Source organism: Ailuropoda melanoleuca, chromosome 6 (genome assembly GCF_002007445.2).
Source record: "Ailuropoda melanoleuca isolate Jingjing chromosome 6, ASM200744v2, whole genome shotgun sequence".
Lineage (NCBI taxonomy): Eukaryota > Metazoa > Chordata > Mammalia > Carnivora > Ursidae > Ailuropoda > Ailuropoda melanoleuca.
In genome coordinates this window covers 82259999-82284004 of record NC_048223.1, presented here as the reverse complement: position 1 = coordinate 82284004, position 24006 = coordinate 82259999, and the positions used below count along the sequence as shown (strand labels likewise).

Below are 24006 nucleotides of genomic sequence, written 5' to 3'. Positions count from 1 at the left end.
CCTGGAGAAGCACCGCTCTAGACGCCGTCATTCACCTACAGGATTCTAGCTGCCCTTCACAGCTACGTTGGAGATCTGCACGTGATGTTTGCAAGGAGGCTGAAGGGCTTGCTTCAGTGCCACTGGTCCCCATGGGGCCCACAGGCGTGATGGGCATGGGGGTATATTTTGGTCAGTGCGTCCAGAGGTGACTGTAGGCAGAGCAGTGAAAGGCCAGATGACAGCCTAGTGACCCTGGAGAGAGCTAAGACTGGCCACCTGCAGCGTGGGCCAAAGACCACAGTGAGGCCCTCAGTCTGACTCCTCTCCCTGTGGCTGGCTGAGCCGTTGGCCCAAAGCCCTCCCAGACCCTGCCCTCGGCATGACCCTCCTGCCGGAATCCTCAGGCCCTGCTGATGAGGAGGGCCTGAAAATCTGACTGACTGGATGGGCCAGGAACCTCCCACTGGGAGGAAGACTAAGCGCCCTGCACGAGGCCAGCAGGAGCGGTGGTCGTGTCCCTGACACCCTTCTCCTCTGGAGACCATATTTAAGCAGAAGCTTTGGGAACCAAAGACCCCTCGCCACCCTCCCCCTCTCCTCCCAGAGGAATGAGACCAAAAGGCCCCATCCACAACCAGAAGAGAGAAAAAAAACAAACCAAAAGCTGGATACGACCCTGTTCCATCATCAAAACTAATCTCAGCCAGACCAGAGATTTAAATATAAGAAGTGGTCCCGAACCCCAAAGACATGAAACTGAAGTTCTGCACAATAAGAAACAAATAAGGAAAACAACAGTAAGACAAGAAAAATAAATATAAGAAAAATATTTTGCAATTAAAAAAAAAACAAAAACAAAACCCAAAAAACAAAACTCAATGACCAGTAGAGAAACTCCAGTGATGTAAGCAGGCAATTACATAAAAGAGATACGAGGGAAGGCTTTACCCATGCTAAGATGCTAGAATCGCCAATTACAAACACAGAGATGTCAACATGTAAAATCATCCGCTCTGAACCAGAAACTCACTTCTGGAAGTGTATTTCCCAGGCACGCTTAGGCCTGTGTGAAGTGACAGGGACGGGGACTGTAGTGGGGCCGGTCTGTGCTAACAAGCCCTAACGACCCATCCACAGCAGGCTGGTGAGCGGGTCCGTACAATGAATACTCCGGAGCTATTTTTACAATCAGCCATGGCTATGTACGGGTGTACGGAATGACCACCATTCTTGATCAAGGTGCGCACGGTGTGCTTACTAAGCTAACATTTTTTAAAAAATAGAAGATGCAAACAGAATCGCTGGTACATATAATATATATACACAGACACACACCATCCCCGGAATGATAAACAAGAAACTTGGTGACACTGATTGCCTTTGGAAGGGAAAACTGGGGACAGACATGAAGCTCACTGTTTATATTTGCATTTTTTGGCCACATGCATGTACTGCCTGTTAAAAAAAACAACTTTAAAAAAGGCCCAATTCAAGGCGGCGATTTCTGAGCTCACTGGAGGGCCATGGCTGTGCTTCCAACATTTGAACACCTCACACAGGCTCTATTCAGCCCCAGGCAGCCCGGCTCAGAGCCTGGGGTTAGCAGTGCTATATAAACGCACCACGGGACCCAGACCCGGAGGGTCCGCTCGTGCGTCCCCGCCCACAGCAGGAGCACAGGGCGGCCTCGGGCTGCTCCCAGGGTGATGGCATGGCATTCCCGGGAGGGCTTAGCGGACTTCCCAGCAAGAGTCAAAAGCTCTCCTTTGGCAGCAAGCCGGGTCTAATCCCATGTCGGAGCAGCAGGCCTTCAACCCTGGGTCTTCCCCTCCCCCGAAAAGACCACTTCCAGTCTGGGCCTCCCCTGAGAGCAGCCTCACCTCCCCACCATCTCCTGTGTGCAGTACCGCTCCCTTCTCTGTCTCGGAGCTCTGTCCAGAATCCAAGGCCCCAGCTGTGGTCCCCGAAGAGCACAGGGCAAGGTCGGACCACCAGCTCCCTCCTCCCCAGGTTGGGACACAGAGTGTTCTGGACAAGGAGCCCTGATGTGGGTCCTGTCCAACTCCTCCCTCGAGTTCTGCCTGCTGCTCAGCCCGCTGAGGTGTCCGGACATTCCAGCATCAAACATCTTAGTCCTCATCTCTGTTTGGGTAAGCATGACATTTGGTTTCTTCCAAGCAACTGGTAGGAAAAGGGCCAAGGACAACATCCTGAACTGTCATGGCCGACCACGCCCCAGCCCGACAGCAGCAGGTGCACGTGCAGCCACGCAGCCAGCACCCCGGCCCCTAACTCTACCACGACGACGCCACACACGTTTCCCCATCAACTTCACGCCAGTTTAAAGAGGACCTGCGTCAAATGAGGATTTGAACATACGGCCCGTGCCTAGAGCCCCCCCCCCCCCGGTTTACCTGCCTAATAATCCCCAGGAGAAAAGCCACGGCAGCTGGATGACCTGGGGCGCCCTCGGGTGCACCATCCCTGCCCCCAGTGCCTACCCAACTGGGAGGCTGTGGGGATTCAGCTCTTCGACTCACAATGACTACCTGCTTTCCCTCTTCTCAACATTAAGAAATCTGCTCATCATCGTCTTCGGGTAACTCTGGCCACCAGCAGGGCCCTCTATACCAAGTGAAGTCGTTCCCGGCTCCATCCCCGCTCAGAGCAGGGCTTCTAGGTGCTCCGAACCTTGCTTTCCCCTCCCCCCTACCTGTCCAGCACTCGCTCTCCACCACAGAGGAGAACACAGTGAGTTACAATCCAGCAGATCTGTTCTCTCTTTGGTGTCCACAGGTATCATCACACCTGCCACACAGACCAAGCCTCTCGTCCTCCTATCCTTCCACAGTTCTGGCAGGCCGGGGCATATCCCCCATTCTGCGGTGGCTCTGGTCAGGACATGGCCACGTGGACTCACCAGAGACAGCGTATTCCGCATGGCAGGCAGCCGGCCTCTTTAGGGATTGCGCCAATTCTTAGAAACCAACTCTGGGGCACTTCCAGCCCCCAGGCCTGCCACTTTTGGGCTTGTGGGGCACAAACACCGCCCTTACTTTCCCACTGGGTCCATCCGCCTGCCGCTAGGCACTCGATTTCATCCAGCTGTGGCCCTCTCTGGCTTCTCAAACTTCAGTCTGCAAACAGTCACCTGCGGGACTTGTTAAAGCTCAGATTGCTCGGTCCCCTTCCCCACAGTCTCGGAATCAGCAGGTTTGGGACAGGCCCCCAAATCTGCATTTCCCACACACGTCCCGGTGGTGCTGATGCTGCCTGACTACGGACCACACTTTGGGTGGCACTGCTCCATCATGCATCAGAATCATCTGGACAGCTCGCTGAAAATGCCTATGCCTTGGCCCCAGTCATTCTGGGCCCTTCAGCCTGGGCTGGGCCAAGGACTCTGAAATCGAAACAAGTACCCCGTCCCCACCCCCACAGATTCTGATGTAACTCGTTCTGTGCTCCACACTCCAGGAAACACTCCTTCCTGGCAGGTACTGGGACACATTCTAGCTTCTACTATCCAGCCTTTATTCCCAGTCGTCAGCTCTGAGGACAAGCACCAAGACCTGGGCATCCCGGGATCCCATGAGAACCAAGCCTCAGAGGGCCAGGGGAATGTTGAAAGTATATGGCCGCTACGCGGGGGACTTCTCAAGGACTGTAAGAGGGCCTGTTTCTCCAAGCTGTGTATACATTTGCAAGTATACTGTTAAATTTCAAGGTCTCCACAGGACAGTAGCCAGAGTCCTTGAACACAGGAATTTAGAAATGCTGTGTTGGCAGAAGAGACAGAATCATCCAGAACAAGAAGAACCTTACTCCTCCCACTCACTCATCTCCCTGCCATAACGGAGAGCCTTGTCATTTCCCCAGCTCAACAAGGGGAGATGGAGACGGGGGCCTCCAGGAAGGCTGGGTTCTGCACACCTCCTGGAGTCTAGCCTGACTTCCAGCACGTGAAAGGGAAAGGAGGGGTGGGTGGTGGCAGTGTTATGGCACAAGGATACAGAAGTGTCCTCCCCAGAAGGCCGGCAAGGGACCCAGCCACGGACAGAGTGTGCAGCAGGCTGAGGCTGAGGCCTGGAAGCATCATCCCTGAGACCTCTGCCCCTCTGTGCCCGGCAACAAACCAAGCAGGCCCAGGACTGGAGTGAAGGCTGTTGTGGTATGACCCCTCCACTGGCTGTGCCCAGCCTGGTGGCTGGAGGATTCATTTGTGTATTCATCTTTTAATATTAAATCCTCAATCTGTTTTGACACAAGAATTTAAATATAGAATTTAAGTCATACAGCTCAGATGATTCTCTGCTGATACATTTTTAAAAATAAAAAGACAAGCCACCAACTGGGAGAAAAAGTTTACAAAAGACACATCTGATCAAGAACTGTTATCCAAAATATAGAAAAGAACTCTTAAAAACTCAACAGTAAGAAAACAATCTGATTTAAAAAATGGGCAAAAACCTGGACATGTCCCCGAAGAAGACACACAGATGGCTTCTGAGCACACGGAGAGATGTTCGCCATCAGACATCATTAGGGCGTTGTAAATCAAACAACGGGATACCACCGCACGCTTATGAGAACGCCTGAAGTCCCAACCAGAGACAACACCAAACGCTGGCAAGGATGTGGAGCAACCGGAACTCTCACTCGTTGCTGATGGGAGTGCAGAATGGCACAGAACAGACTCTCCAGAAGACAGTCCGGCGATTTCTTACAAAACTAAACAGTTCTGGCCCTATGATCCAGCAGTCCGTGGTGTTAAACCCCAGTGAACTGAAAACTTGTCCACGCAAAAACCTGCACACAGACGTGTAAAGCACCTTTGTTCATAATGGTCAAAATCTGAAAGCAACCCAGAAGTCCTAAGTAGGTGAATGGATAAATGCCCAGATGATGAAATATTATTCAGTGTTAGAAAGAAGTGTGCTATCAGTCCATGGAAAGACACGCAGGGAGCTTAAGTGCAAATGAGAAAAGGCTACATACTGATTCCAACTCTCATATTATTCCAACTCTCCACAGTCTGGAAAAGGTAAAACTCATCAGTGGTAAAAAGGTCGGTGGTTTCCATGAATTACCGTGGAGGGAAGGATGACGAGGCAAAGCACGGAGGACTTTTTTTAGGCCAGTGAAACTATTCTGCATGATATTAAAATGGTGCCTACATTAGTCAAAACCCATGGAACATACAACAGCAGAGGTGAACCTTAAGGTAAACTATAGACTCTGGATCTGTCCATGTAGATTCCCCAGCTGCAACAGCGAAACCCTCCGGCAGGGGTGTTGATAATGGATACTGACCGTGTTGACAGTAATGTACTTCCCACTCCATTTTGCTGTGACCCTAAAACTGCTCTAAAAAAACCAAATTACATTTAAAGCTGAAAATAAAAAAAAAAAAGAATAAAAGAGTAAAACAAAAAGATTAGAACACACTGTAAGGAAATTGAAACACAACCAGAAAGGCACAAAGTGAAAACCCAAGGTCTAACTCTCTACCCAAAGGTCGCCACTGAGCAGTTTCTAATGTGTAATCAAGTTGCCCCCCAAACACACACATAAACGCATGGGCACGTGTGTACATATGCTTTACGTTTGTTCATATGTGTATACAACTGCTTTAAAGCAAGAGATGTATTTGCTTCTCTGCAAACTCTCCTTGCTCCAGCACCAGGCCAGGTTTGGGCAGACTCAGGTGTGATTAATGGTACACATTCCTACCTGCCATTGCTCCTGGCACTGTTCGGGGAGATGAAGAGTTAGCCCGCCCTCAGCCAGTCTGAGCAGCTTCTGGCCCCCATACACCGCCCTGGGAGCGGTGGGCATTCCTCCCGGGGTCACTGGGCTGGACAAAAGCAGGCAATGACCCAGACAGGGTGCGAATGAGGCCCAAAGCAAGACAGAAACTTCTACATAAAGTAATCCACTTCCTTGGGACACTGGGTGGCTGAGCCGGTTACATGTCCAACCCTTGATTTCAGCTCAGGTCATGATCTCAGGGTCATAAGATGGAACCCAGTGTCCCGCTCCATGCTATGCACAGAGCCTGCTTAAGATTGAACCCTGTGTCTGGCTCCACGCTATGCACAGAGCCTGCTTAAGATTCTCTCTCCCTCTGCCCCCCCACCACTCACGCACGTTTTCTCTCCCTCACTCCCTTTCTCAAAAAAAAAAAAAAAAAAAAGTATTCCCCTTCTAAGAATCTCCTATGGAAAAGGATCCCAACCAATGACCCGGAGGCGGGTCCGGATCTCCCCAGACCTTGCTACCCCATGGGTGTGAAGGGGGGATGGGAGGAGGCCTTCCCCTCTCAGGGCTCATCCTTCCTTTTGCATTTTAGGAATCTGAAAGGGGACACCTCTTGAGGTTTTTACCCCAGTCCAAGGTTGACAGACTCCCAAAATGTTCCCATTGGAAAGGACCTTGAAGGTTGTCTAATTTCCAATCCCCTTCATTTTGCAGCTAAAATACACCAGGGACGCTGTTTTCTCAAGCCACGTACACACTAGGGAAGAGCGTCCATGGAAGAACTCTCCTCGCCACCTGCTTTCTCCTAACAGAGCCATGCTGCGAAACCACCTGAGCTAGGCTGGCTTGTCTGGTGGTCCCAGCCAGTCCCACCACAGGTGACCTACTGTAAGACCCCTCCTCCCAGGGCAGAAGTAAGTGCAGTAAATAGGCTTTGAACCAGGGTTTGCCAAGGCCATTCCTCATGGCCAGGAGGTGCCAGAGATCCTCAGGTGTGTAGGCTCACACCTCCTCCCTCTCCCCACACCTACAGGGGAGGAGGGAAGCCAGGCACAGCCACAGCTCTGCCACATACAGTCACTCGAGCTGGCTCAACAACAACCTGGACCCCCATCCCCAACTCAGGCTTGGCAAGCAGAAACAGGCAGCTTGATGTACAGCTCAACGCTTCCCGAACTGTGTTCTCCAACACCAGCTTAACATCTTGCAAGCTGAGAATGTAGAGGGATGCAATTTAAAAGGAGACGGAGATTAGTCGTCCAAAAACTTTGGAAAATGCTGCCTGCTACGTCCCCTCCCCCAAAGTGTCAATTCATTACAGCATGGTAAAGGCTCTGAGAAGTCCTGTAACAAAGGAGTCTGCTTAACTTAATCCCCAAATTTCTCCAGCTTATTAGGCAATCGTAAACCACAGTTAACATTTATTTAATACTTTAATATGTGTTTGGCACTTTGTTAAGTGCTTTACATGGAATTCAACTTTATAACAACTCTACAAAACAAACACTAATATTATGATCCCCTATTAGAGATAAGGAAACTGAGGTATGGAGAGATTACGGAACTCACCCAAGGTTACAGGTAGTAAGTGACTGAGCCAAGATTCACACCCAGGCAGCCAGGCTCCAAAGCCCAGGACTTTGACTTCCATGCTATACCTAACTTCCTGGAGCTTACTGGCCCCAGAAACTAGTATCTCAGAAACTGAAAAACACTGGCTGATGGAATAGCCTGGGATTAGGAATCAGGACATTAGGCCTCACTGTGACCCCAGGTACATCATCAAAGGCAGGATAGGATGGTGGGAAGAACATGAACTCTGAAGCCAGACCACATGGGTTCAAATCCCGGTCCTGCTCTCTACTAGGTGTGTGACCTTGGGCAGGTTACCTAACCTTTCTGGGCCTCAGTTTTCCACATGTGTAAAACGGGGATAGTAATAGTTTACTATCAAATGTGTTCTCCTAATATCACTTAACCTTTCAGGATTCCGTTTCTCCAGTATAAAATAGCAAACAGGACTAGAGGGCCATTTGATAACACTCGGGATGACAACGTGGGGGCAGTGCGGGGAGAGGATGTGGAGTCAGGGGGTAACACCAGAGATGGGGGCAGAGGATGTGACGAGTGGAATCCAGCCCACTAGTTCCTTCTCCCACACCGAGCCCGGCCCTGAAGTAGCAGGTCCTGGGAGTGGCTATGCTGGATGTTCCCAGCTCCCCAGGGGGGAATCCACCAACAGGAAACTGGCACAGTTTTCTTTCTTTCCATTCTGCGTGCCTGGGCGCCCGGGGCCTGGTCCAAGCCCCAGGAATGGTAGGGGCCAGGGAAGCAGAGGCAAGAAGCGGATGGGGCAGGGGGAGGTCGGGAGCGGGGAGAGAAGCACCTCCGGAAAGGCCTCTTGGAGAAGCCACTGCCTGCAAGGAGGGACCTGGGGAAGCAGCCCCCGAGCCCCTGCACAAAGCTCCAGCCTGCAGGCACCCAGGCACCTGCTGTCGGTACTCCTACCTGGGCCCCCCACCCGGACGGAAATCATGTTCTCTCCTCTCAGCTGCCTTTCTAGACTGGCTCCTTGGCGTTGAGAAGGGGAGGAGTGAGGCAGGAGCGACCGCTTTCACACACCAGTCTGTGCTCGTGGGTCTCCCTCCCACCCCTCCAGAGCACAGCTCTCCACAGCCACAAACCTGGCTCCTTCCTGTTCATGGGACGGTTCGCTCTGACACCACACCAAACAGGCTTCCGGAACAGCCGACCCTTAGTCAAAGGTCAATCCCAATTTGGGATTTCTGAGCCATGGAAAACGAAGGCGAACCCATACACGGGGCCAACATCAGCTCACACCCAAGCCCAGAAGGTGATGAGGCCTTAGGCCTCACTCAGTCCTTGCAGATGTCAGGGTTCTTGTGACAGACACAGGGGCAGTGACAAGTCCAAGTTGTGGTCAGGCCCTAAGGAAACACCCCCCACCCCAAAAAGGGAAATTGTGGGTTGTATTTCCAAGTGCAGTGCAGGCCAAGGAGAGACAGGTCTGTGTCTGTGTTTCACCACTTCCGCCCGGGCGGGGGGTGGGGGCTGCTCCCAGTGACACCACCTGCGCGAGGGGCTTCTCCCAGACGGCCCGAGAAGCCAAGTACGAGGGGCTGGCACATGCCAGCGGTGCCTGAGCCCTCCTGGCCGTCCCCTTAGCTCTCAAGTCCCTCCCTTTCCCGCCAAGAGCAGTGTAAGTGCCCCTTCTCCAGGATCACCTGGGTCCCCCGGGGGGTGCAGCACATCCACGCCCCGCAGCAGTCACTGCCGTACAACACGACTCTTCAGTGGCTGGGCTGAAGGGAACTGGGGGAGCTCCTTCCCTGAACCCTTCCCTCCTCTGGACAGGGAAAGGGGCAGCCAAGTGGCTCATCCGAGGTCACGCAGCCTAAGCAACACCAATGTCCAACCCCAGAGACTCTGAGGGTCCTTCTGCTGCCAATGACTCTCTCCCACACTCTAAACCCGTCCCCCATCTTCACAACAACCCACGCTCCCCCATCAAGAGCCACAAATATCACAGGACAGTCACAGGGAACTTCTCGACTCTGCTGTATGCATTTTACCAGCCCACACAGCTCTGATAGCATCTTCTAACACTGCTGTGGAGGAACCGGGTGACACACAGGGTTTCAAGTCCAAGGACGAGGATTCCAAGCCCAGCTCTACCCCTTGCTGACTACGTGGCCTTGGGCATGTTGCCTGACCTCTTTGAGCCTTTTTTCGTACCTGTAAAACTGCGGAAGACACATCGATCTATCTTTTTTGTTTTGTTTTGTTTTTTGTTTTTTGGTTTTTTTAAAAAGATTTTTATTTATTTGACAGAGATAGAGACAGCCAGGGAGAGAGGGAACACAAGCAGGGGGAGTGGGAGAGGAAGAAGCAGGCTCACAGCAGAAGAGCCTGATGTGGGGCTCGATCCCATAACACCGGGATCACGCCCTGAGCCGAAGGCAGACGCCAAACCGCTGTGCCACCCAGGCGCCCCCATCAATCTATCTTTATAAGTGGCTATGACGACTAGATACACTGATACACACATATAAAGCTACCCACCATGAACCGTAGTAGCATACAGCAGGTGCTCAGTTACTTTTAACTTGCTCCCTCAGACGCATTAGCTTGGAACCTGTGGTCTGGGTCCTCGCTCCACCACTTGCTGTGTGACCTTCTGGCGCTAACCTTCTCTCTCTGAACTTCTGTGCTTTCTGCAAAGCTATGACCTGCCCACCTACCTTGGAGTTATGTGAGGACTGAGTGAAGTAAAAAAAGAGAAGATCTTTGTAAAGTATGGGATAGCTCTCTAAACTCTGTGACCAGCTCACACAGCACTGGTCTCTCCCAAGTGGCCCAAGAGGACAGGCTCTGATGTTTGGAAAGGGGGAAAGGGTCATCAAAGATCCGGGACATTCACCCAAATTGTTCAGTGCCTGGTACCAGGTGTCCAGCCCACACAGCAGGGGCGTGCCTAACCAACTGTACGATTACGGGGTGTCTCAGGAAAATGCTGGTAAGGGGACGGGGTGGAGGGGAGGGGTTTTGTAAGCCTGAGACAAGACACCATCGGGTTCCTTGATGAGGACCTTCAAAAACATCCCAGGGGCGCCTGGGTGGTGGAGTCAGCTGAGCATCTGACTCTTCGTTTAGGCGCAGGTCATGATCTCAGAACCATGGGGTCGAGCGCCGTGTTGGTCTCTGCGCTCGCATGGAGTTCGCTTGAGCTCCTCTCTCCCTCTGCCCCTCTGCCCCCTGCTCTCACGCACACTCGCTCTCTGTCAAATAAATAAATAAACCTTAAAAACAACATCCCAGTCTACACCCTGATCTCCCAGAGCCTGTGAACACGTGACCTGACATGGCCAAAGGGAGTTTACAGGGGTGGTGAAGATTACCAATGTTGAGATGGGGAGGTTCTCCTAGACCATCCAGCGGGCCCAACCTAAATACAGGAGTCCTTTCCCGAGCAGAGACCCCTTCCCAGCTGGTTCAGGATGAAAAGAAAGAACGAGGAGGAGAGATCTGAAGCATGAGAGGTATTCCAACCGTCGAGGAAGTGGCCATGAGCCAAGGAACACAGATGGCCTCTAGAAGCTGCCAAAGGTGAGGGTGCATTCTCCTCTGGAGCCTCCAGAAAAGACACCACCCCACCCACAAACACCAGGAGACACGTGAGACAAAGTGTCAGACAGAAAAGCTGTGTGGTAAACAGCACGGCAGGTGCGCTTACCGGAAAACAGGGCCCCGAGCCCACGGGGACAGCATGGCTCGCAGCAGCATGATTCACAAGCGCCAAAGGTGGAAACCACCCAAATGTCCATCCAAAGGAATGGACAGACGGAAGGCGGTGAAGAGCACGGAGGAGAATACTATTCGGCCTTAAAAAGGAAGGAGATTCCAACAGGTACATCGACAGGGCCGAACACAGGACATTATGCGGAGAAATCAGCCCACGACAGATAGCAGACACCATGTGACTCCACTCCCGGGAGGCGCTTGGCGCAGCCCAATGCAGACAGAGAGGACTGTGGTTGCCAGGGGCGGGGAGGAGGGGGGCCTGGGGAGCTTCTGTTTCATGGACAGAGCTTCAGCTGGGGAAGGTGGAAAAGTTCTACGGATGGGTGGTGGTGATGGCTGCACCATAGTGTCGATGTCCTCAGTGCCTTGGAACTACACGCTTTTTAAAAATACTGAAAATGGTAAATTTTCTGTTATGTATATTTTACCACCAAAATAAGTTGTGTGATTTTAAGCCACTAAGTTTGTGGTAATTTGTTATGGCAACAATAGAAAACTAACACAGACAGTAATCCCCTTCCTTCCAGATCCTTCTATGGTGTTCTCTTTGAAAAGGCCTCTGTTCTCCTTGTGTTAAAGATCCAGGCACAAGTCTATGTAACCTAGGAGGCTTTCTTTGACAAGGGAAGCAATAAACCACCAAGACCACAAAACCAACTATTCCAACCCAGAAAGGAAGGACCAGGTGCTTGCCTTGCCTGCAGGCCTGGGAATAAAAGCTCAATAAAGCTTTGCTCCCTGGTATTATCAGTCAACATGAATCACCATGGTGAGACTCCGGGCTGTGGAGGGGTTGTGTGCGGCCAGGCCAGACACACCCAGCCAGTAATGCAAATGCCCTGGGGAGGGAAAAGGCTGGCAGTGGACTCCTGCGCGCAGGGCAATCACACCCCGACCAGCAGGACCACGCAGCCCAGCAATGACTCAGTTCATTCCTACCCACGCCACCTCGGCTCCCATTTCACAAATGGGGAAACTGACAACCCGAGAGGAGGAAGTCACATGCCCAGGTGACACAGCAAGATCCTAAGAGGGCTGGTCCAGGACTCCCCAAATAAGAGCTCACTGCCCAAAAGACAGGACGCCAGTCAGCCACCGCCTCTACAGGGGTTGGTCCCGGGTTTGTGGGGCTTGGAGCTTATATAATATTTTCCGGGTCTTCTTTAAGAAAATGAATACACAACATTGCTAGGACTCTGTGAATTCAGGGCTAGGACCCCTCCCTTGGAAGGGCTGAGGCCAGTGAGGCACGGGCAGGGAGGGGGTCTCCTGTAGCTGAAGCTTACATTCCAGTATCTTCACAGTAATTTCACTTCTGGGCTCAGAGAGGCACCCAGGGCTGGGCAAGACTACCTGGGGAAAGAAAAGGAAAACAGGAAGTCCTGGCCTGTACCAGGCTTTCCCTCTGCCTGGGGACATAAACACAATAGAGCAGTTGCAGGAAGTTACCCACCAGGGGTTTAAGAGCCATTCCCAGGAAGAATGGAGATTATGGCTGGGAAATGCATTCTTTGGGAGAGCAAGGTGGGAGAAGAGTCTAGAGAACTGGCTTCTCTGGGTCAGGTCTTGGCCAACCTAAGGCTCTTCTGGGCATTTTCTCCCTCATTTATTAAATGGCTGAGCCTGCAAGGGGTCCGTGGTTGTGCACTTGTGCTGCCCAGAACCTGGGGCTCCATGAGGGTTCTGCGGTTCACATTTACTTCGGGGGTGGGGGGGGGAGGAAAGGGGCTATAAAAGCACTGGGCCTGACTTAAATTTGTTTTTTAATGGAAAAATAGGAGATCTGGCAACACGGGTCCTACATTTCCTCGTGGCAGCACACAGCTAGGGAGGTAGCGACTGCCCCTTCAGCTAGGTGTGCCTACTTCAGCGGCCCACCTTCCCAACCTGGGCTGTCCCTGTAGGCACCTGCACGTGTAGTCAAAGGGACAAATGATGTCACCCAGGGCCCTGCCACTTAAGAGGCAACGAGCCATACGAAAGCCCACAGAAAGCCCACAGCCTGTCCCAGCTCCTCTCTCACGGTGAACTGGGGGGAGAGGACTGGCAGGGAGGACCAGGACAGAAGGCAGCAGGGGTGCCTGTTCAAATGGCTTTGGAGAAGCTCCATCCCTTCAAAACTAGAAGACACGAGAGAGTACCTATTCCAGCACCAAATGGCTGAGCCCCCCCCCCCCAGCCTCACCTAGAAGCCCCAGGAAACCTCTCCTTCAAATAACACCAGCAGCTTCTCTTCTAAGGGTGACAAAGTCCCCGGCCAACCTTGTGCAGCTGGAAGTGGAAAGAAATCCCCACCAGAGCCTACAGATCACAGTAGAGGAGAAGATTCTCTTTCACATCTCAGGTATGGGCTGACCCCTGTGCAGGTGGGATCCGAAGCTCTGCCAAAGGGCCCAGGGCCAAGAGTTACACTGTGCCACGGCAAGCAAATGGCAGGTTCCCGGAGGTATATGTGTGATGGAAAAGAATCCCAGGAAATGATTGCCCGCGGCTCAGCCAGGGCGCTATCTTGGCACTTTCTATCTTCAGGACTTCTGCTCAGTCAGTTCCCTCTACCTGGTCTGTCCTCCTTGGCTCCTTATGCCTCCCTTAAGCCTATGTCAACTTTGGCCTTCCTTGAGCCACGATAGAGCCCCTACCTCCTTCAGGAAGCCCACTCTGATCTCTCCACCCCTAATGATTACTGTTCCTGGTACTTACCAGCACTTGGCCTAAAATGTTTTCTATATCCTCTAGTGTACTAACAATATTCCCCTTTTCCCAGTACCTGTGACCGAGACGTGTTTTACCTCATTATCTATCACCTCATTCATCCTCACAATGTCCCCGCAAGACAGACAGTATCACCTCAAGGGAACCAGGGCGCAGAGAGGGTTCTTGACAAGCCAGGAGGGTCACACACCCAACTGGCGTCAGAGCCAGAATTGCTGTTTCTTAGGCCTCTCAGTGCAGGAGGCGCAGCCCAGGCTGTAGGACAGGCCTCTCCTCCTCCTGCCACTGGTAGCACGGAGCTGGGCACAGCAACAGGGCAGCAGTGGACCCTGATTCATCTCCTGCACACCCGGGGTGGCACCTGTTCTGACAGCCTCTTTGGTCAGAGCTTCGGATGCATCGGCTCCAGGAATTCTGGGGGCAGAGAGGACGACACATCAAGGACATCTCTTCTCTCCCTCCCACACCGAGGCAGGACTGCAAGTATTTTGAGGGTGTATGAACATCCCCAACTCTGCTGGGAAGTGGGTAAGTGGCCTTACTGTCAGCAGGGATGGCAGAGCCCCAGTGCCCTGCCCTCATGGGGATCTGCCTCACCTCTCGGGTGTGGGCACAAACGAGCCAGAGAGCCCCCGGCAGCACTCCACCAATCCCAACCCTATTTTCCCAGGCACTGAACAAAAAGCCTGTACAAGGTAGCTGTTAAACATCGAACTCCCCACCCACAGGCCAGGAATTAAGACATTAAGACTCGCTGGAGCCTCTGTCAATCATTAGCGAGGCCTGCCTCCCACTGTCCTCGGAGGGCTGGCACCTGGGGCTGAGCAGCCTGGAGATGCTGCGGACAAGGCTGGCCGGCCGAGGTGGCGATGGGGTGGCGTTTAAGCCTTACCACAGGGCTGCACTTGAGCGAGTCGGTCCTGAAAGACAACTCCTAGAAATAAAAAGTCACTTCCCAGTGCCCTGGCATCGGATTACACAGTAATCCCAGAATACTGGACCTGGAAGTGGCCTTCATGAAATCATTTGCTTCAACTGGCCTATTTTACTACGGTCAGGAGCCGAGGCCCAGGGGGCAGAAGGGATCTGCCTCACGTCTCAGGACTGGCTGGAGGCAGGCCATAGACCAGAAGCATGTCTCTCAACGTCTGGGCTGATGCATTCATGGCCCATGCTGGCTCCCCTCCACTCAGCTCCCTTCTGGGTGCCACCCCCCCCAACCCGGGCTGGATGGAGCTCGGGCTGGGGAAATGTAAAGGATACCCTAGGAAAGACAAAATGAGGAAGCGACCCGACTCCTGGGGGCAGCCTAGAAGGAGTGAGAGTCCTCAGAGCATCAGCAGAGCGGCGGCAGCGGCTGCTGGCCGTTCGGGCACCAGCCCGCAGGGTCGGAGGGGCCATGCCCTGCGCTGCCTGCTGGCTTGCCACCGTGGCGACATACCATTCCCTCTTCCTAGCTTCCTAACTTAAGGAATACCGGCTCGGCCAACGGCAAGACTGCAGTTTCCAACGGAGCAGAGCAGGAGTTTCAAACTCAGGACAGCAGTGGGTGGTGTCCCAGGAGCTTCTGGTTGTCCCCTTCAACCATCTGCCCTCTCTTACTTCCACCGCAGAACACAAACTGCTGCCTGGCACATGGGAGCCTCAGAAAAGGATGAGTTGCCAGGCCTCCCTGGCAACCAGGCAGGGCCCAGCCCTGCCAGTCAGTTGTCCTGTAAGGGAAGTCCCTGGAGCAGTGCTATCCGGGATGGTCCCCACACGGACGCCGCAGCAGGGGTGGCTGTCGAAAATGAAGATTCCCAGGCCTCACCCCAGATGTCCTAAATCAGAGCCGTAAAGGGTGGGGCCCACAGATCTATGTTTTAACAAACCTCGCTGGTTATTCCTACGTAGGCTCACAGTTGAAAACCGCAGCCCCTAGAGAATGCTGGGGGCAACATTACACAAGGAGCCTGGAGGCAGGACGACCTCACCAAGCAGACACTGACCTTGGCCTCCAATTTCTGAAGAGAAAGGGGGCTGGCTCCTCACTTAATCCACGACCAAACCTGAATCGTAATGCTGGCAGGCTGGGGAAGAGGGATGATGAGAAATCTACCCAAGTCAGCAGAAATCAGGACAGAAATAACACCCAAGTACAGTGAATAACAAACAGAAAACAAGATGCAAGGAATAAAATCAAGAATATCTGGTATGTGAACAGTCTGAATTCTCTACCAAAGACAGAAACCACCAAATTCGGCTTGTTGTTGTTATCGCTGCTTTTTGCCATCCTCCCACCCCACACCCCAGTCATGTGCTGAGCACAAAAGAAACATTTTGTCTTTTTTTCTTTTTTAAAGATGTATTTATTTGAGAGAGAGAGAGAGCCACACAAGCAGGAGAGGGAGAGAATCTCAAGCAAGCTTCATGCTCACACTCAGTGTGGAGCTTGACGGGGGGCTTGATCCCATGACCCTGAGATTGTGACCTGAGCCGAACCCCAGAGTCGGATGCTCAACCAACGGTGCCACCCGGGCGCCCCAACATTTTTAAGTGAGAAAGAAAGATTAAAAATTAAGGGCTGGCAAAGACATACTAAGTAAACACAAAGGAAAATGAGAAGTGGAAATATTTATATTAAAAATATGTTGGGGACTTTTCAATAATCCTGCCTCAGCGGGCTGAGGGTTTTTTTCCAGTCTATCTTCAGCCACTTGCCTTTACCTGCAAACACAGGACTTTGAAAACTACTCACTAGTCTTTTCTCTCAAATCACTGACGTGACTTAAAACACAAGCACAGAAAAGAGTGTAAGACTTGGGAGCCCAAGACTTTATATTTTTATTTTTTTTAGAAGGGGGAGACTGAGGGAGAGAATCTCCAGTAGCCTCCCCGCTGACCCTGGAGCCCGACGCGGGGCTCGATCCCACGACCCTGAGACCATCACCTGAGCCGAAACCAAGAGTTGGACGCTCAACCAACTGAGCCACCCAGGCCGGGGGGGGGGGGGGGGGCCNGGGGGGGCAGGTCTTCGTATCTGACATTTGGCCTTGGAACATTTTTGTGTACTGACTGTTCTGTCACATTGCTTGAGGAATGGAGAAAGGCCCTGTGCTGTCGCAAACGAGGAAGGAACAGTGTACATTGCCAGTCAGAGCTGTCCCTGTCTTTGGACACAAAGGAAGGGGCGAGAACCGCAAAGGGAGAGGAGCTGTACCCAGGCCTGTCCCTGGAGCTTTTCGTATTTTACCCGTCCCTCCTGAGAAGCTGGCTATTGTGGCAACCGTTGAGACCGGATTCTTTCATGACAACTGGGGAGCTGAGAAGCAGGTGGGGGAGACCCGAGCACCACCTACTCTCCATAAGCCTGAACGGAAACACGCTCTGGCGTAAAGCCCTGGCTGACTCCTGCCTCTGTGTTTCCGAGCCTTGCACTTACTGTCTTACAAAACACACTTACTTATTCATTTTACATCTGTAAAGAAGAAAGGATCCTCCCTGACCCTCGGCCATACAGTCCCCTAAAACACAGACAACGTGGCAGTTAAGGCCAAAGGCCAAAAGCATTAAAATAAGCAACCAACCACACGAAGTACAATCCGCAAAGATAAGCATGATAAACCCATATACACCAAACGTGGATGTCGGATTACTACTTCTAGAACAAATGTAAGTACAGCCTGACTTAGATAGAGATTATAGCAAGAATTTTTGGAACATCTCTCGGAATCTGACACCCGATCCACAAGGAAAGGCAGGCAAACTCAAGTTCACAGATCCATCTACTGTCTGTGCCCCACACAGGACACACTGCCCTTCTTGTCTGTGAAACCTTCTGGCACGGATCATGCAGTCGCCACAAAGAAAATCTTCATGTGGCCCAGCGAGAAGAAATTTTGTCGATCACATTCACTAATCATAACGCAATAAAATCAGCAGTGTCATTAAAATGTGATCATATTTCCCACAAAACCAGTTAGAAATTCAGGATGCTGTCTTCTAAAACATCCCTGGATCAAGACTGATCTACATGGCAGGGCAGCTAGCTGGCTCAGCTGGAAGAGTGTGCGACTCTTGATCTCAGGGTCATGAGTTTGAGCCCCATGTTGGATGCAGAGACTACTTAAATCAATAAATAAACTTGAAAAAAAAAAAAAAATCCCTGATCTACATGGTGACCGTAAAGGAACGGAAAGGTGAGCCTTTCAAAGGCCCACCAGCTAGAGCGGTACACACACAAAAAATGTTGAGCTTTACATGCTTTTTAAATTAAAATAAAAGACTAAAAAAAATAAATGAACAAATTTAGATATTAAAAGTAGAGCAACAAAATAAGCCAAAAGTAAGAAGGCATGAATAATGATAAAGGTTGAAATTAATGACCAAAAACAGAAAAAAAGTGGAAAGGATACAAAAAAAAAATTATCTGGTTAGCAAATCCAGTTGGGATCCCATTCATAATCTCTACGAAAGATGTATTACAAGGCCTGTACTCTGTCCCTGATTTGGAAAAGTTAATGTCATAAAATGTCAACTGTTCCTTATAAATAAATACATTCCATGACATCCCAATCAGGGTCCCATAGGTTTTTTATTCCAACAGTATCTCAAATTATAAAAGTGATCAATACCCATCCATAAGGGAAAGGCTGTATAAACTATGGTCCCTCTGCACTATAGAACATTCCACAGTGGCTAACGACCCAGAGCAACGGTCACCCAGAGTTAACTGCCTGTGATAAACTAATCCAAACCACAAGCTGCGGAGGAAGGTGGGCAGCATGAATCCATCCTGCGAAAGAAGCAAACCTTTACAGGGGCATCTGGGTGGCTCAGTCAGTTAAGTGTCTGCCTTCAGCTCAGGTCAGGATCTCAGGGTCCTGGGATTGAGCCCCACATCGAGGTCCTGGCTCAGTGGGGAGTCTGTTTCTCCCTCTCTCCCTCTGCCCCCGACCCCGCTTGTGCTCTCTTGCTCTCTCAAATAAATAAAATCTTTTAAAAAAAGGAAAAGAAGCAGCAAACCTTTACAGGTGCCTGTGTCCATACGACACAGAGGGACGGAGGGGGGCACCTGGGCTGCAGGCCACCCACACCGCTAACTTCTCAGGGTAGAATGGGAGAAGGATGATCTGAGAAACAGAAACAAACACCCCCTCAGTGCAGGCCTTCCCCAGCACCACCCAGTCCCTCTCCTTCCCTTCAAAGCTTGTCTACACTCAGCATCGCCAGATCTGCCCTCCTGCAACTCCACCGCCGATTTACGCACATCTGGCTTCTGCACCAACATCCCAGCAAAACAGCCACAGCTAACGTGCTGAGTATCCTCCTTGTCACTTCCCACAGCGACAACAGCCACCGCGGGCCACTCCCTCTTACTGAAGTGCACTCGCCCTGGCTTCTGTGATCTGACACTGTCTGGCTTTTCCTTCCCCCTTGTGTACTGCTCTTTTTCTATCTCCTTCATGGGCTCCCGTTCCTTTACTCAGCTGTTCAAGGTCAGTTCTTCAATCTCATCACGTCCTTCACAGCAGATACATTCTAGACAAAAATGTCTCTCTAGCCCAGACCCCTCCTAAGCCCCAGACACACCTGCCTACTTGGTACCCCAAAGGCACCACAAACGCCCAAAATGGAATTCACGATCATGATCTTGCCCACCCTCCAGACCTGGTTCTCATCCAGTATCCCATGTCTCCGGGGAATCCAGGAAGACAACCTGGGGTGGGGGGGGGGGTAGACAGTCCTATTATGCACATAGCACACGGCTGGGCAAACAGTGGGGACTCACTCATGTTGGTTCAACAGAAACGTGCCTTGTCACCCACTTCCTAAAAATAGCCATGACCTTTTAGATGGATGTGGCAAGCTCACATCGGCTATCACCAGCCCCCCCCAACATAAACACCCTTTTCACCCCCGAGATGCCACTCCCAGGCTTAATCTGCCACATGCTCCCCCTGCACAGCTAACCTTCTCTGTGTTTCTCCTGTCCACCTTCATTCAGATTCCTCTCAGTTCACGATCCTCCCAGCCAGTCTCCCCCCAAGCTCCAGGTGTCAAAGGCTGGGGACACCAGACTTCCCTCGTAATTTCAGGAGCAGTTCTTCCCTTCTTTTCTTCTGAGGCAGTGGGACTTTCAGGAGCACAAGCCCCTGGAAGACCAGACACTAAGGGATGGCAGAGCCAGGCGCCAACCACCCCCACACTCCATCCCCTCTCAAGGGTCCTTGCCGCAATGCACCGGAGAGATCAACATTGTTATGACCATACCCTGACTGATCTTAAACCCCCTCTGCAGACATCTTCTCACCAGATTCTGCAAACAACCCTATGAGGTAAGGCATTTTACCATCCAGAACACTGGGACCCTGTGGAGCTCCACCACTTGTCCCAGGGACCCAAAACGGACGAGAACTCTGTCTCCTGACTCCTCTGTTGTTGTCCTCACCCATTGCTTTCTCCCATCAGCGTATTTGAGTCACTGTTCAGGCCCTACGAACTGTCAGGGTCCTCCCAAATACAACCCACCGGGTGACATCAGACCTTGATTTCATGGGGGTGTTGGGGCCAGGGTCGGTGGGCCTACTGTGGTGTGTGGTGTGGCTTCAGCCATTATTAGAAAGCTCCACTGAATTTCAACAACTCCTTTTGAAAATGCAAATTCCCAACAAAGAAACTTCAGTTTCTTCATTTCCCCTAATAGCTTTCCTATCCAGGATCACTCAAATTCCTGATACATGGGGGGGGGACGGGGGAACACGGGACAATGGCATCAGAAGGTGCCATAGGGAAAAGTCCAGAAAGACCTGAGTCTGCCTGCTTGGCTGTGACTGTGAAGCACACCAGCACACACTGTTCCCCGAGTGCCCCCGAGGGCCCCCCATGGGATCAAGCACCAGGAGCTGCCTCCGGCTTAAGGTGAGAGGAAAGGAGGAGGTGAATCCAAGAGCAAGGAGGGTGAGCTCCAGAAAGTTGCTGGGTCCTCTGCACAGATCCCCAGCGCTCGGTGCAGATTTCCTTTCTACAGTCACCTCCTGCCTACACCGGCTTTTTTGTCTCTCTGTTCTGCAGTGAATTCCCAAGAACCCACACTAACCTATTCTGGCTGGATTCTTACTCCTGTCACTCCAAACTACCCATCCTCCCCAGAATCACATGAGCAAGGCATCACTTATCAATCTTGGCCTTCTAGGTACAGCAATCCAGGACAGACCCCATCTGTCACCCTTGCCCCGGCTCCATAAGGGAATCAAAAGGGCCTCTCAGCCAGCCCCTACTACCACGACTCAGTTGGACTATTTCCATCTCAGGCTCTCTTTTGTTGCCTACCCAAACCCAGCCTTCAAGGTCTAAGATCAAACCCTACTTCCCTGGCCCGCCTCTTTCATGGAACGAAATTCTGCTGAGCACATATATTAGGCAAGGCCATCCTGGGTGCTGTGAGACCAGGAGATGAGTAAAAAACTTCCCCCGCCCTCCAAAGACAAAGGACAGGGCAGAGATAAGACACGTGGACATACAAATATAAAGCAAGGCGAGTATGGAGAAGATGCCAAAGGAGCGGAGGAGGAGGGCTGCTGCGTGGGCTGAGAGTATGTCTTGTCCCTTCCTGCTAGGAGCAGACCCCTGGATGGCTCCCAGGAGGGTGGGGAATCATGGGCAGAGATGGGGGAAGGAGGGCATTCCAGGAGGGCAGAACAACATGAACTAAAACTGAGGAACTGGCAGGAGAGCAGTTCAATGTGACTGGACTCCAGCTGCATGAAAGAAAGACATTATTACTGTATTATTACTGATGGCACTTCTGTCCCAGGCTCTGCCATAAGCTTTACCCCATGTGGGTGACATCCACCTAAAAAACACAGGTATGGTCTAACAGTCACCAGTTCAGGGCAGTGCCTGGGCTGTATGGTTGTAAAGTATGAACTCATTTAACCCTCACAATACCCCTGTGAAGTAGGTATTATTACCCCCACATTAAAGATGAGGAAACCAAGGCACAGAGAGTACTAAGAGCCAAAGCTAGGGAGGGAGGCAGGACCCTGAGGTACTGAGCACCCAATGCCAGGGCAAGAGATCTCCCTGGCACCTCACCTGGTCTGCCCTGTCAGGGACCACCTAGAAGCACAGGAGAGTGCCTTGAGGGAGGGAGCGCGGTTAATCCTCCTGGAATCCCCAACAATGGACTGAAGCAAGGCAGGAATGAAGGCACATAATGACAGCCATTTAGGAGTGAGCAAGAGGACACACCCTGCCTGTCCAGCTCCTGGACTCAGCCCTGCCCTCCGCTCAAGCTTTTGTTCCTGTTGTAGGAGCAGGGGAGAGGCTCACCCCTCACAGCACCACTCCAGGCCAGGTGAGGGCAGTCAGGAGTAAAGCGGGGGTCGGGAGAGAGAGCAGAGTGGCTGGCTACTTTGGAAACCCAAAGCAAACCAAGGTCACTGATGGGGGGAGCAGAGAGAACTGTCCCCAGGGGCCAACTGTAACCTGCTTGGGCTGGAACTGGCTAGCTTAACTTCTCTTCTCGGAAGGGGAACTTCGCAACTGTCCTTTAAACCAATAAACTGGGTTTCTGCCTTTTTAAGCCTTCGACCGGCTAGGTAGAGCCTAGGGAGAGATGAAAAAGTTCAATCCCTCCCTGAAACTGTCGCTCAAGGCGAAAGGCAGAGAGGGTAAACATGCTAAACACGCAGGTGAACACATCGCCCGGGATGGTTCCGCATTCTCTCCAAGGGCCTTACAAATAATCTCCAACAGCAGCAGCTCCCAGGATTTTCATCCTCCTGAAGCCAGCCTCCTCGATGAGCTCTCCTTAGCACAAGCCGGAAGGGCACTTACACTCTCGAGAACTCCCTTGGGTCAGAGGGGCCCCGGGCCACTGGCCATCCCCGTGCCAGCCAGTCGCTTCCTGGTCGCAGGTTCACCTGGTCGCAAGTTCACCCAGTCGTCCCACGCCCACCCAGGAGCGGCTGAGCCCCAAACCCCGGCCGCGCAGCACAGTCACGTGGCCCTGACCACAGAGGGGCCGGCCCGTGCACCGCCCATCCCACAGGGAGGGCAGCCCCCCGCGGCCCGATCGAATCCGGCAGCCAGGCGACGCCGCCCGTCGAGGACCAACCGGACAGCCCGACACCACCATCCCCCCAACCGCCTTGCCGTGCAACCAGGAAGCCGCAGGGCCGGGGCGGGAGCCGGCGCGGGGCGGTCCGGAGCTCACCGGCCTGGCCGCGGCGCTCGGCCGCCACCCCGTCCCTTGCCGCCGCCCCGCCTCGTGCCTCTGGCGGGCCGGGCAGCCCTCACTTACCGGGCCACTGGCCACAGGTGGGGGGCGAGCGGGGCCGCGGGCAGCGGCGGCTGTCTCCGCGGGCGTCCCGGCTGCGGCGCCTCGGTCGGCTTGGAGCTCGGTCCCACTCCGTCACTCGGGGCACTCGGGGCACTCCGGGCACTCCGGGCACTCGGGCGCCGCAACCGTCAGGGCGGGGCCGGAGGAGGAGCCCGCGGGGCGGAAAACTCGCCGGGGCCCAGCGCGCCCCGGGGAGGAGCCGCTCGCGCTGGGGGCGGGGCGGGACGAGGGGTGGGGCCGGAGGGCGGCCCCGCCCCCAGGTGATTGCCGGGAGGGCTAACGGGCCGAGGGCTGCCTCTTGGGGCGAGAGACAAAATCGCTGGCCTTCTGGCTCTCTTGAGCAAAGGAGGGGATTCCGCCGGCGCCAGGAGGTCGGCAAGGAGCCCTCGCTCCGCCCGCCTCCTCCGTCGGTCGCGCCCTGAGCCGCGTTCTCGGGGAGGGCATTCCCCAAGCCCCCTCCAGCCCTGTGTACCATTGTTAGCGACTCTCCTTCAGGTAAAGAGCACCTTCCACATTAAAAAGGTCACGCAACAGTATGGAAATGGAGGTGGGGGTGGGGAGAGGAGCTTTATAGTGGAGAAACCCGACAAACTACTTTAGCGCGGTAATCAAGGTCAACTTCAAGAGATAAATCAGCAGTGATAGGATGTGCCCGCGCGGTCTTCCTCCCAAGAATACAGGCAAGAAAAGCCTAAGGAGATATGAAAATAATGTAGTGTGGCATCCTGGATGGGATCCTGGTAAAAGGACATTAGGGAGAAACTAAGGAAATCTAAGTAAAGTATGGACGTCAGTTAATAATAAAACATCAGTACTGGCTCGTCCATTGCAGCTAAGGCACCATGTTAACAGGAAATACTAATAATAGAAGAAACCAAGTGTTAACTTCTCATTTTTTCTGTAAA

At 52.6% G+C, this 24006-nt stretch overlaps 1 protein-coding gene across 3 annotated transcripts in view; it reads right to left on the bottom strand.

The window, feature by feature from the left end:
• The window catches only part of ANXA11 (annexin A11), a 40834-nt gene extending 17575 nt beyond the window's left edge, over positions 1 to 23259 (bottom strand). Inside the window, exon 1 of one of the 3 annotated variants that reach the window (XM_034662777.1) lies at positions 23063 to 23259. The gene's annotated coding sequence lies outside the window, so the exon portion shown is untranslated. Of the gene's footprint in view, positions 1 to 8426; positions 8598 to 22596; positions 22728 to 23062 lie in introns of those variants that run through there. The other 2 variants (XM_019802972.2, XM_002922411.4) reach the window with 2 other exon arrangements.
• Between the last annotated feature and the right edge of the window lie 747 nt (positions 23260 to 24006).